We start from the raw sequence: 12,642 nt of genomic DNA on the forward strand, positions 1-12,642 counted from the left end.
TGTTACATCCCTGATCTTCAGATAGGGACTAAAAGAGTCCATCCACTCCACAAGGAGCTGAGTCAGTGGGAGTGCCACCTGGGGTGTAGCAATTTGCAACTGCAGCTTAAACACTTGATCATTCCAGATCTCCCCCTTAACCCTTTAAAGGCTTAGCCACAGTAGCAGGTGAGTTCCAAGGTATCTTGTTAACTGGGTCCCAGCTGGGAGCAAGACAGCTTGTGATCAGTGCAGCATGGCTGTTGTAATGCTACCTTGCATTCAGAAGCTTCTTTCCCTCTGTGGATCTCAACTTGCTTACAGGTTTCAGAGTAACAGCCGTGTTAGTCTGTATTTGCAAAAAGAAAAGGAGTACTTGTGGCACCTTAGAGACTAACCAATTTATTTGAGCATGAGTTTTCGTGAGCTACAGCTCACTTCATCGGATGCATCCGATGAAGTGAGCTGTAGCTCACGAAAGCTCATGCTCAAATAAATTAGTTAGTCGCTAAGGTGCCACAAGTACTCCTTTTCAACTTGCTTACAAACTCTCTATCCCCATTTTATGGATGAGAAAACTGAGGCACAGAGGGGTCAAATGACATTCCTGCCAGTTCTAGAATAAGACCCAGGAGTCATGACTCTCCACCCCTTTCTGTAATCGCTTGACTAGCCTACCTCCCCTGCAGCCATAGAGATGTGATGTTCATCCCATGATGAGTGGACACGCCTGAGTCAAATCTGCAGGGGATTTGTTGAGATAGGTATAGAACCCAAATTTCCCCATTCTCGTATCGGTGCCTGACCCTCCTCTTTTTGTGACTTAGTGCAGATAAATGGTGAATCCTACTGGGTCAGAGTTAGGTGCACCCATACTAAGACTATGGAGATGTAGTATATTATGAAATCCTGTGGATAACTAGCTGAGTGATCTGATTATCTGGAGATGTCTGTTGCAATGGAACTTCAATCCAATGGACCGTTCCATTCTCAGTGCTGGAGGTAGGTTTTCAGCTCAATAACATCATTTCAATAGAATGGCATCTGTTTCCTTCACGGTCCTTCTGGTCTCACCCAAACAGGTTTGATTCACATATGAAGAAAGATACTGTTTGAACCAGATTGATCTTCATGTTCCTGGAAATATTTCTGACCACAGGTAAGATGGAGCCGTTTGCCAGTTTGGACTGACAGAGGTATGGTCCAGTTGCCATTATAGACTGCATTTACTATCATTTACTCTCTTATACAGTAAGAGAGTATAATTTATCCTAGGCTCTCGAGCCCTTTGCAAATATTGAGCCAGATGCTGAGCTCGTGTATATTGGCACACCAGCTGAGGATCAAGTCAATTATTTCCATATTTCTGAATATTATTTTCTACATCACACAGTTTTTCAGTTAGTCTGCTTTTGCACAATGCCCCAGTAAGGTAGGGGATATATTATTCCCACTTGACAAGTGGGGGAAACTGAGGCACAGACTCGCCCGTGGTCACACAGTGAGTCAGCAGCGGGCCTGGGAATAAAACTTTGTTGCCCTGTCTCCTAGCCCCTGGTCTAGGCAACATTGCTTCCTCACTAAAAGAAGAGTTGTGAAGATTGTCCTGGGGAGTCTTTCCACTCCTGGCTCACCACCGGCCTTGCAGCTCAGTACAATGTCTGGGGATCTGACAAAGTGCTGAAGGTTTCTTTTCAAGCAGATTGGTGATGCTCACATATACAGCTTGGGAATAATGGAGTATTTTCCACTGATAATTTAGACTTTTTTCATGGGGGGGGAAAAAACTTGAACATTTTTGGCTAAAATCCAAAACTTTTTGGTCAAAAACTGCCAACAATTGGAAGGAAAAAAAATGTTGACGAAAAGCTCCCAAACCCTCAACATATTGGGATTTGGGGACTCTGGGTTTCTGGTGCAATACTGAAAGGTTTTGAGGAAAGCAGACACTTTGTGTGAAGTTGTCCATTTAGTCAAAACCCCAGTTTTCCATCAAAACTCTTTTTCAGCAGAAAATTTTCAACCAGCGTTACTCCCATCTGTACCTTGCACTAAGATGGAGCAGCACTTTCCATCCGAGGATCTCAAAGTGCTTTGTAATGACAGGCAGGTATTTAACAGAGAGAGAAACTGACTCGCCCAGGGTTGCAAATGAGAGTAGGGTCAAAGCCAAACCTGTGCCACAATCTACTGTCCTATGTATTGGACCAAACTGCCGTACTTTGGGGGTTGCCTAGGTTTACCAACATGGGAAGAAAGCCAGTGGGTTTGTACTCTGCTGTTAGCTGCCAACAAGCTGCAGGGTGGCACTCGGCACTAGCTGACTAACAGAAAAGACCCTGGAACATATGGATACTGTGGTAAAAGATGCGACACCACTGCCATGCTGCTAACACAACACAGCAGAGCTTAAAAAACAAACATGCCGTCACCAGATGTTTATAACATCTGGTGAGACCAGTAAAACAAAAACAACCAAAAAAAAAAAAAACCTGTTTAAAAAAAAGAAAAGAGAGCCTCCAGGTTAAATCTTTTAGCTGAGATGGAACGTTCCACCAAAGCACGACAACATCTGCATTACCAGTGTGCAACCAACATACCTGCTCCCAGAGACAAGTTACCTTTAACTTACTAATATACCAGGCTCATGAATTTCAATGGACACCTGATGTCCTTAAGTCTGTAGTGTTATTGTTGCATGGGTATCTACCTAAGGTACTTATATGCGCCCCTATCCACACACACCTCACAACCTTTAACATATTCACCCCTGCGAGGTAGGGAAATACTGTCATCATCGTTGTACAGCATGGACTTGAGAGAATAAGTGAGTAGCATAAGGTCATACAGCAAGTCTGTGGTGGAGCAGGGAATTAAACCCACATCGCCAGCTAGCACTCTAACCACTGGACCATCCTGCCTCCAGCCATCATTGCTATGTGAACTAAATGTAAGCCAATGCAGTGATGTCTCCTTGAGTCGGCAGACCGCCTGAAACCAAAGCTGAGCGAGAGAGAACAACGCTCCACTTCAGTGAACTCAGGAGTGTGCTCAGTGAAATGGCAGCATAGGGAACTACAGTGAGGCTGCTCAAAGCGTGCAAGGAAGAAGAGGGACCGTCAGTATTGCCATCCTTAAGAGATCAGAAACTATGAATCAGACCCCCAAAACCATGAGATGGGACCCAAAAACCATGACGTTCTTTTTAAAATAATAATAATGATATTGTAGTTTTGGTGTGTCACTTGATTGTTGACTCCCCCAGCCCATCCCCAGTGCGTGGGTGATGGGCAGGGTTGTCCACTCTCCCAAATGTATTGGGTAAGAGGATTTTTGGCTCCAGCTGCAGGAGCTTGTCTCACCCCCACCTCTGCCTGTCCCCAGCCCAGCAATATTAATACTGCCCCCACCCCAACCTCCAAATCAATCCTGTCCCTGCATCAGTTCTTCCAATCCCACCTGTGCATCTGCCCAGCCCTCACCCTCCCATCATTACAGCCCCTTCCCCCAGTCTCTCCTCTGCTCCTTCTGGGGTTCTGCACACCCCTCTCAGACTTGAGGGGCTCACCTCTGCTCTTTCAAGGGATCCTCCCACCCTACTTCCCATTCCAGGTGCTGCTGGGAGAGAGGAGAAGGAGGAAGGATCTGTCTGGACCCCTTGTTCATGGGAAGGGATGGGGAGTAGAGCTGCCCTGAGGCTCTGCGTCCTTTAGTTTCTTCTTCCCACATCCCCTCTTGCCAGCATGGCTTAGGGTTGCTGAGAGAGAGAGCACATGCTCTCCTGCAGCAGCTTTGAGCAGCTGCTCAACCCCAGGAGATGGGCTGGTGGGGCAGACAGTCCATCAGAAGGGGACTTCCGCCTGGCAGGGCTCCAACTCGCAACAGGGCTGAGACAGGCTCCAGCTGTGGCTGAAAGTCTGCCCCTGCAAGAACACTGTGAGCGTTAGCAACTCCAGGCCATGGGCTTGTGAATGAAATCTCATTCTGTAGTGGGTGGAGTTCGGATTGCGGATGGAGCTTGGCAGAGAACCCCAGGATGACCTCTTCTCCTGTAAATGGGTGGCCTGGGCCCAGCTAGTCCTAGTTACTAAGCAGCCACAGCTGAGCGGGGATCAGCCGATTCCCATATAAAGGGCAGCAGGAAGGTGCAGAGATGGAGTCCCCAGGCAGGCCAGCAAGGGGATGGAGAGAGATGGCACAAGCTGCAGGCAGTGAGTAGGCTCCAGCACAGGAACCTGGGACTTGGGGAGTGAGATGACAGGCAGGAAAGGCCTGGCAGCGACCTGATAGGAGGTGCAAATGGATGGATTTGAGAACTTCATCTTGAATATTCGTTAGTGTACTAAATCAAACCCCAAGAAGGGATCTGAATGGGCATAAGGATTTGTCAGTTCCTGAAGAAGTCCCTTGCAGGGGGAAACTGAGGCAGGGGGGGTGCACGGGAGGCAGCCACCCAATGACATATACACACAAACTTTCACAGGGTTAGTTAAACCAACTTTGTTAAAATGTCCTTCCCCCCCAGCCAGTAGACATTCCGATTTCACTTGAAGAGCAGCTTCTTTCGGGTTACCTTAAATCTGTTTTGATCGAGGTAAGCTAAAATAAACAAGCCTGGTTTAAAATGAAATACAGGGGTCCACCCTGCACCAATTTAACCACTTTGGGGTAAAATCACACCTTCAGGTAAATAGGCATAACTCCGAGTGTAGACAACCCTTACTTTTTTTCCCAGCCTGCATCAAGCTGACCCCACAAATCACTGACTGGCCAAATGGAAACAAGAGTCCCACGCTTTGCAATGCTCAGGGCTGCACCGGTAACTTGCTGGGAATGTGCCGCTCTGCTTTTCACGTACGTTTGCATAATTGCTTTAAAAAGTCCAATGCTCCCTTATTTCCTTGTGCTTGGATCACTCTGGGTGGATGAGTGCCAGTTGTTCAAATCGGCTCATCCTTGTGCTCATGGTGCTGTTACGGGAGAGGGCAGCTACTGCTGGATGTTGTGATTTGGAAGGCTATGTTTGGCCCTGCTGATGAGCACAGGACAGTGCTGTGAGAGTTTCTGTGTCAGCGTGGCTGTAATAATACCTGGCACTTGAATTCTGCTGAGCAGCTCAAAGAATTTTAGAAAGCTGAGCAAAATTGTATGGAAGGGCAATCTAAGGCAGAGGGAGGTTTCGGGCCTAAGTATCTGTAGTTCAAGAGGAGGTGCCAGAGCTCTGGTCCTCTGAAAAATCAGGTCCTTACTGACCTGTCCAACCCTTGCTTCAAAATAACAACAGAAGTGGGACTAAAACCCAGGTCTCCTGACGCCTGTGCCCCCGCTCAAACCACCAGACCATGCTACCTCCCACCAAGCACATGCTCCCTGCCAGTTTCTCCTGGCCAGAGTGGGAGGCTTGATTGGGAGCCCGGCCAGGGAACATTTTGCCACAAGAGGGCACTTTTGCCTCCCAGACGCCGCTGCGGTAGGTTATTTTTAATTGAAAGGCTGAGGCCAGGATGAATCAATCATCTGGGCAGAGCCGGGGCTCTCGTCTGGTGACATGCGCTGGCTTGTGAGCAGGTCTCCCGGTGAGACTGGGAACGGACGGCCCAAATAAAAGCAACCGTTAACGGGGGTGTATGGAGAGGATCAAATATGAGGCGGCTCAGGTGGTGCATTCCAGCAGCCGGGGAGCCAAGAGTATGACGGCCCTTCGGCAGGCCTGCAGGAATGACCTCAGTCGGCAACAGAAAGGCTTTACAAGTGCTGCTTTCCAAGTTAAATAAAGACAGATATTCCACTTGATGCTTTCCACCGCCTCTTCTCGCGCCTGTATAAACTCATTCCTCTTCAGCCATTTAAAGAGGAAGCAGAGCAGAAATGCGAGAGTTTTCTCCCTGCCAGCCAACCTAGCTCACCAGCTCTACCAATCACAACCCAACATGTCATTTAATACCCCAGGAGCATGGGGGGAAGGTGTGTATAGATAGATATGGAAAAGAAAAGCTGTGAATCCCAGGGAGTGGAAACTGGCAGCATCTTGACTGGTTTCTTCCTATAAAAATGATTTTTGTCTCCTGGTTTCTCTGGGCAGTGCTGTTCTCTTTCCAGCCAGCAGGGACTGCTCTGGCATGACAAATTTGTCTCTCTCAGCCCCCGGGTGGTCAAGCCATGTGTGCATCGGACCTGGCACATCCTGCGGAGCCATGTCGCCACTGGGTCAAATGGAAAAACATGATTCACATCTTTCCTTGGCAATTTTGAGACACATCTGCCAGAGAGTAGCCTGCGGCCTAGGATGCTGGGACAAGCAGGAATCTGACTGCATGCAGCGAAAAGAGGAGAAAGGCTAAAAAGAGGATTCTTCATAAAAATTAATTAATATCAGGATTTGTTTTTTTAATGAAGACACTTGCCCAGATTTGGATCCCATCCATGTGCTATTGAGTTCATGGACTTGCCTGGCTGTCTGTGGGTGTGGAGGAAAATGTGAGTAATGTTAAAGTATGACTAACTGATTGTATTTCCAATGGTTGGGCTGAAGACCTTCCAAGAGTTGACAGTATCATCAGGACCAATTCCCAAGACTTTGGGGATGATAGCTGATTGCAAAGAAGAGGGAGGGGGAATTTGCAAAGGCTTTTGTGAAATGTTTTGACCCCAATTATATTTGGAAATTCAAAACAATTCAAGTGATTATAGAATTGGTCAAAAACAGGGAGAGGTTGGGGTGGTTTTTTTTTTTCAAATTTTTAAATGGAGAACATTTCAGCCATCTCTATTGGACCTCAGTGGGAACCATTTGTATTCTGAAGAGGGAGTTCAAGGCACCAAGAAGGAAGATGAGTTGCTATAGGGCTGTGTAATAATAGCCCAGTTGATGCTGTGTGAATCAGCCAATAATGGTACATTTGGGCTAAAATTCGCTCTCTCATTTAATAAGTACTTTTACAACACCCAGCACAACTGGTTGAGTCCTCTAGGTGCTACTTAACATAAATATTGTTAATAATAACTATAATAATATAACAATAATTAATAAATTCACTCGGGGTGGGGGACAAATCTTATGCATCGTTTAAGTGGTGCATTGGCTTTCTGCTGACACTCTGACAAGGACAAGTCTCACCCTCGATGAGCAGATGTTTTAGACCTGGTGCTCTACAGAGCAGGATCCATCTTTCCCCAGTGTTTGGAAAACTCCCAGCACAAAGCAGGCACTGTTAGTTAAGAAATAGATAAATCATCATCTTTGATTCCATTCAGGCAACACTGTATCATTTTCACCTGGAGGCATGGCTTCTGAGGGAGAATAAACCCAGGTCCACCCATTAGAGGCAAAGTCGTCACTGCATCACTCCCTTTTTTGAGGTTAATCAGCAGTTTTCCATTGGCAAAAATGGTTCAAAATAAGAGTCAAGAAGTTAATTCCCCTCCAGCCCCACCAACCCACATAAAAACAGGGTAGGGGGGAGGAAGGTTGCATTGTTTTAAAATCTGATGGTATGAACTTCATGCTGATGAATGGAATACTTCATCCCAAGTGACATCATGGTCCTTTCTTTAATTATGGATCAGATATAGCATGGCCAACAACAGTATAAAGTGACTCACATTATTCTAACAGTCTCATGTTAACAGCCAGCCTCACAATAGCTCAATCTCCAGGTGGAGTCAGTCTTTGGCCTGTGACTGCCAGCAAGGGCAACCATTATGCCAAATGGAATGGTATGTTTGGTGATACCTCCACTAGGAACAGGACTATCACGGGTAGCATGGGTGACTGGTCCAAGGTGCTCAAATGGATGAAGGCTCCAGTCCCTCAAGATCTGCTCTACTTCAAACAGGAATTAATTCTGGGAAGTCTTATGGCTTGTGTTATGCAGGAGGTTGGACTAGATAACCGCACTGGTCCCTTCTGGCCTTTATATCTATAAATCTGTGACTAAAACCTGCAAAACCACATCATTTATGGCACCGAAGAGCCATCAACAGCTTCCAGTCCCTGCAGGATGAAAGGATTCATATTGCCAAATCCCTGAAATATCTAGTCCTTGGGCCAAATCCTTGTCCCACTGAAGCCAATAGCAACACTCCTGCTTTCAGTAGGACAGGGAATTGATCCAGTAACAGCCAGAGGTAAGGGAGAAATTTCTCCCATGGACCTAATTCTCCATGATAGAGTTTCTTGAACCTTCCTCTGAATTATGAGTGCTGGCCGTGGTCACAGACAGGATACTGGTCTGGGTGGGGCATTGATGTGAGCAGGTCTGGTAGTTCTCCTGTTCCACCCTTGGTGCTCTTTGTTCCTCTCACACGGCGGGGTACTCCTCTCTCTGCCCTGTGCTGGCTTACTAGCCTTCTGCTTCTGTTTATTTGTCTTCTGTTGCGCCTTTTCCTTAAGCAGAGACATGAAAAGCAAGCCCTCTTGTGTTGCTTCACCATCTGGCAGATGGCTAATTATTACAGTAGCAAACAAAACCCAAACATTGAAAATAGCGCCAATGAAGTTCCTTTTTATGAAAAGGCTTGGGGGGAATGGGGGTGGAAAAACATGCCCAAATCCCCTTTTTCTCTCTAGCTGCTGAAGAACTTTAGTCACCTGATGCCTTTCAGCTGAGGATCTCAAAGGGCTTTGCAAACAGTGAGGCATCATCAACGTGCTTTGCAGGTGGGGAAACTGAGGCATGAGGACACATGGCAAGTTAGTGGCAGAGCCAGGAATAGCCCCCAGGTCTCCTGATTCCAAGTTCCTTTGCTCTAACCGCTAGATGCCACCACCAGGTAGTCATATGAAGACTGAAGTTCCTCCAGCTGCTGAGCTTATTTCCTTTTTGGTGACCGAAGAAGGATTTTTCTCCTTTTGTTTTCTTCATGGAAAATCTCATTCTGTGTAGATGAAGCTTGAATAGATGGTTGGAAGAGATACGCCTTTCCAGTGCTGGGAGAAATGTTCTGGTATCTTGAGATTGTCATAATAAAGGCAACTCCAGGAAAAGTAGGTCACTGGAAACAAGAGATTACTGTTTTCCCTCTAATATTTAATTGTACTTAATTGAGTGTATTACAATAATACCCAGAGGGCCCACTCAAGATCAGGACCCACATTGTGCCAGGCACTGTATGGCCACATAGTAAGGAACAGTCCCTGTCCAAAAGTTCTTACAATCCCAATAGAGAAGGCAGACAAAAGAAGGATTAACATCCCCACTCCAAAGAGGGGGCACTCAGGGACAGAAAATTTAAGTAACTTGCACAGGGTCATATGGGAAGCTCTCAGCAGAGCTAACAACTGACCCTACCTTTTCTGCGTTCTAAGCTAGTCCCTTTGCCATAAGACTGGCTTTTCTCACTTGTGCCTGGTCTCAGCCCCATGGCCCGTGTTTGCTTGTCAGCCGGAGCTACATGCATTAAAATGATCCGTGACTCTTTCTGTTCTGTTTTTGCTGGGAGTTGGATACAAGGCAGATACAGAAACAGCCAGTAAAGGCCACAATGTAATTTAAGTAATTTCCAGGACTATGATCATTACAAGAAGAACCAATAAAGAGGATAATCAGAGGTAAACTCAACAGTCCATAGGAAATCTATTTGCTACAGTGAATATTACACCAGCTGGTTTCGCTGTTTGTGTTCAGCCTTTTTAAAATTAGGCAGCCAAATAGCAACATGTAATCTTATTCCTACATGCAATGTCTTGGATTTCTTGGTGGTGGGGAAATATGTGGCACTTGCTTGCCTGCAGTTTATCACCCTGTTTCTCTCTGGTGCACAGACCCTCCATATCTCATCTTGCATCTACAAAAAGGGATGAATAATTGATTTCTTTGGATCAAGGGCTGAACCCAAAAAGCCAAAAAAAAAAAGTATTTCTTTTCAAACGGAAACAGATATTTTTGTTTTTTTCACACTGAAATGAAAAACTGGGGGAAAACGGTTCAGGCGGAAGAACACCTGAAATTAAGAAAACAAAACAAACTAATTTTTATTTTCAGTTTTTCCTTCCTAAAATGAAAACTGGGCAAAATTAGTTTTGAATAGAAAAAACACCTGCAACAAAACAAAACAAAATGAAATGTAACTAATTGTTTCAGTTTTTTGGTTTGTGTTCAGTTTGATTCTGGGTGTTTCTCACCTTTTGGGTTTTTTTTTTTTTAATAAATATAGCTACATTTCAAAACCAAATGGCTTTTCAAAATAAAAAGCCAAATTCTTCTCTTTTGGAATGGTCAAAAACAGTTTCAACTTTTCCAGGGGGAAAAAATCCATTCTCCCCCCCCCACCCCAGCTGAAATGATTTGCTGAATTCAACCCAAATTCACAAATAGTTTTGGTGTCCCCCCAAAATGCATTTTTCTGCAAATTTATTATTCACTGGAAACCTGTTGCCAGCACTAATCAAAAGCCAGATTTCAGTGGGCATGCAATGCAGCTCCCTTGCACTTATGCTGCAGACAATACAAATGTAAAGCAGAGGGAATCAAAATCATTGCATATCACTTATTGAGCAAATCCCCCCTCCCTGCACCAACAAGGGGAGGAGAGGGAATTTGCACTGGCAGTCAGTATTTCAACTCCCTCAGGGGTTCATCTGTGGGGTTGGGGGCAGCTTTCCTTTCCACTTGATGATCAGTAGGTGAATTTTATGGAAATACACTGGATTAGATCCACTACAGTCTCTTCACCCTCTGTATGAACGGAGGGTGAATTTAACCCATTGTGTCACAAAGCTCTGCCTTCTGGCAAAGCCACACGGACTCCTGTTGATAGCCTACATCTTCTTAAAAGGTAATCATATTTTCCTCTTGGGCCAGAGCAGTCCCAAAATTAAGTTAAATCAGACAGCGATGAGTGACTAGCCAAAGCTTCTGCAAACCCACATACCATAGGTTAACTAGTAGTCTCTGGAGTGAGAAAGAGGAGGCCATGGTGATGATGAGGAAGCTTGATCCTTAATCCTGCACTGATTTTTGCACTAAGATTGGGATCCTGGCCCCCCTCAAAGTCAATGGCCATTTTGCCCTTTACTCCAATGGGCTCAGCGGAGTGAGAGTTGATCAGAAAGGACTGCAGTGAAAAATGGACCTTGGCTTAAATGAAGTGATCTTATCTTTGGTCCTCTTTCCTCCCCCTGAGGGGAGAGTGAATGAGTGTGGGTGCTTGGTTGGCCTCAATTTCCCTGGGTGGTCACGGGTGGCTGGGTCCTTCAAATCAAAGTGGGGTGGCAAGAGGCAGGAAATGGGGCTGGGGGGGGGCTGAAATCACTCCACCATGGGGGCTGCAGAATAGGGGGCTTTCCAGAGCCTCACCTGGGCAGCTGGATGTGATGCTCCGGCAACTGAACCCTTCCATTTACTGCTCATTTCTCCAAGACAAAGCTTCCAGAATGAGAAAACAAGGGCCTACAGTTTCCCAAGTGACTAGTGATTTTAGGTGCCTCCATTTTTGGAACTCTAACTAGAGACACCTTAAAGGGGCCTGATTGTTGGCGGGAGGGCGGGGGGGGGGCGTTGCTCAGCACGTTCAGAACATCACCAATTGCTCTTGACATCATAAGGACTCTTGGGGATTTTGCCTAAAGAGTCACCAGCTCCGATTCTCTGCTGCCTTGTCCTTACGTCACCTTTCTGAATCTGTGGCATTGTACAGATGTAAATGATGACAGAAAGGGGGAGAACTAGGCTCTAAGTCTTTATTTGGACTCCAGCTGAGGGAAGCCCTGTGGTATTTGTGTTTGGTCCTTAAAGGGGTACAATATTCTTTGTGTATATTCCCCTATTTTATAATAAAGCCCCTTCCACAAAGGGACAGATTTATAAAGTTAGTGAAGCGCCTAAAGAAGGGGAATTGAACCTAGCTCTGGGGAGTGCTTGGTTAGCAGCCCAACCATAAGTCCATCCTTCCTCTAACTTGTCGGCTAGAACCAGAGGTTTTTTTGATGTTGATGTATGAGGCAACACCTCCCAGAACAAGGCACTGCTTGTACATTATGATAAGAGAGGTGTTCCCCATTTTCAAGCTCCTCATTCCCACATATATGCATGCTGTTTCTCTTCCCATAGCTCCCCACCCCAATGACTCTTCTCTTCCTGGCTTCTGCCTCTAAGTTTCTCCCCATCTGTTATTTTTGATTGATTCACTCTCTAAAAGCACTGCTTGCAGCTTGCATGAAAGATGCTATACAAAATACGGACAATTCTGTACATTCCCATTAAAGCCAGTTGGAGTTTTGAAGGTATATGGAAAGAAGGATTTGACCCTAAAGTTTGACCATGTTACGTGGTTCCAACCTCCACCAAGGGACATGCTCCAGACATTGCATTTCTGTAATATCAACTTGATTGCACAAACTGGGAACTAGCTCTTTTTCACAAGGGGGTCAATAGCAAAAGTTCTGTTGACTTCAATAGCATCAGGAGGTTAATTGATAAAAATTCACAGTACTTTTCATCCACAGATCTCCAATTGCTTTAGACCACAGTTGCCTCAGGCCCTGGGTTGTTATCAGATCCATGGTAGTCTGTATATCTCCAAAATATCTTGGTTCATTAAAGATCAAAGGAAATTTGCAAGGTCCAGAGAGAAGCATTCTGGGGGTTGTTCTTGTATGTCTTTGCTTTGGGTGTGATCCTGCCCCTGTGGAAATCAATGGGAACTTTGCCATTGACTTCAGTG

Source organism: Eretmochelys imbricata, chromosome 22 (assembly GCF_965152235.1).
Source record: "Eretmochelys imbricata isolate rEreImb1 chromosome 22, rEreImb1.hap1, whole genome shotgun sequence".
In the NCBI taxonomy this organism is placed as follows: domain Eukaryota; kingdom Metazoa; phylum Chordata; order Testudines; family Cheloniidae; genus Eretmochelys; species Eretmochelys imbricata.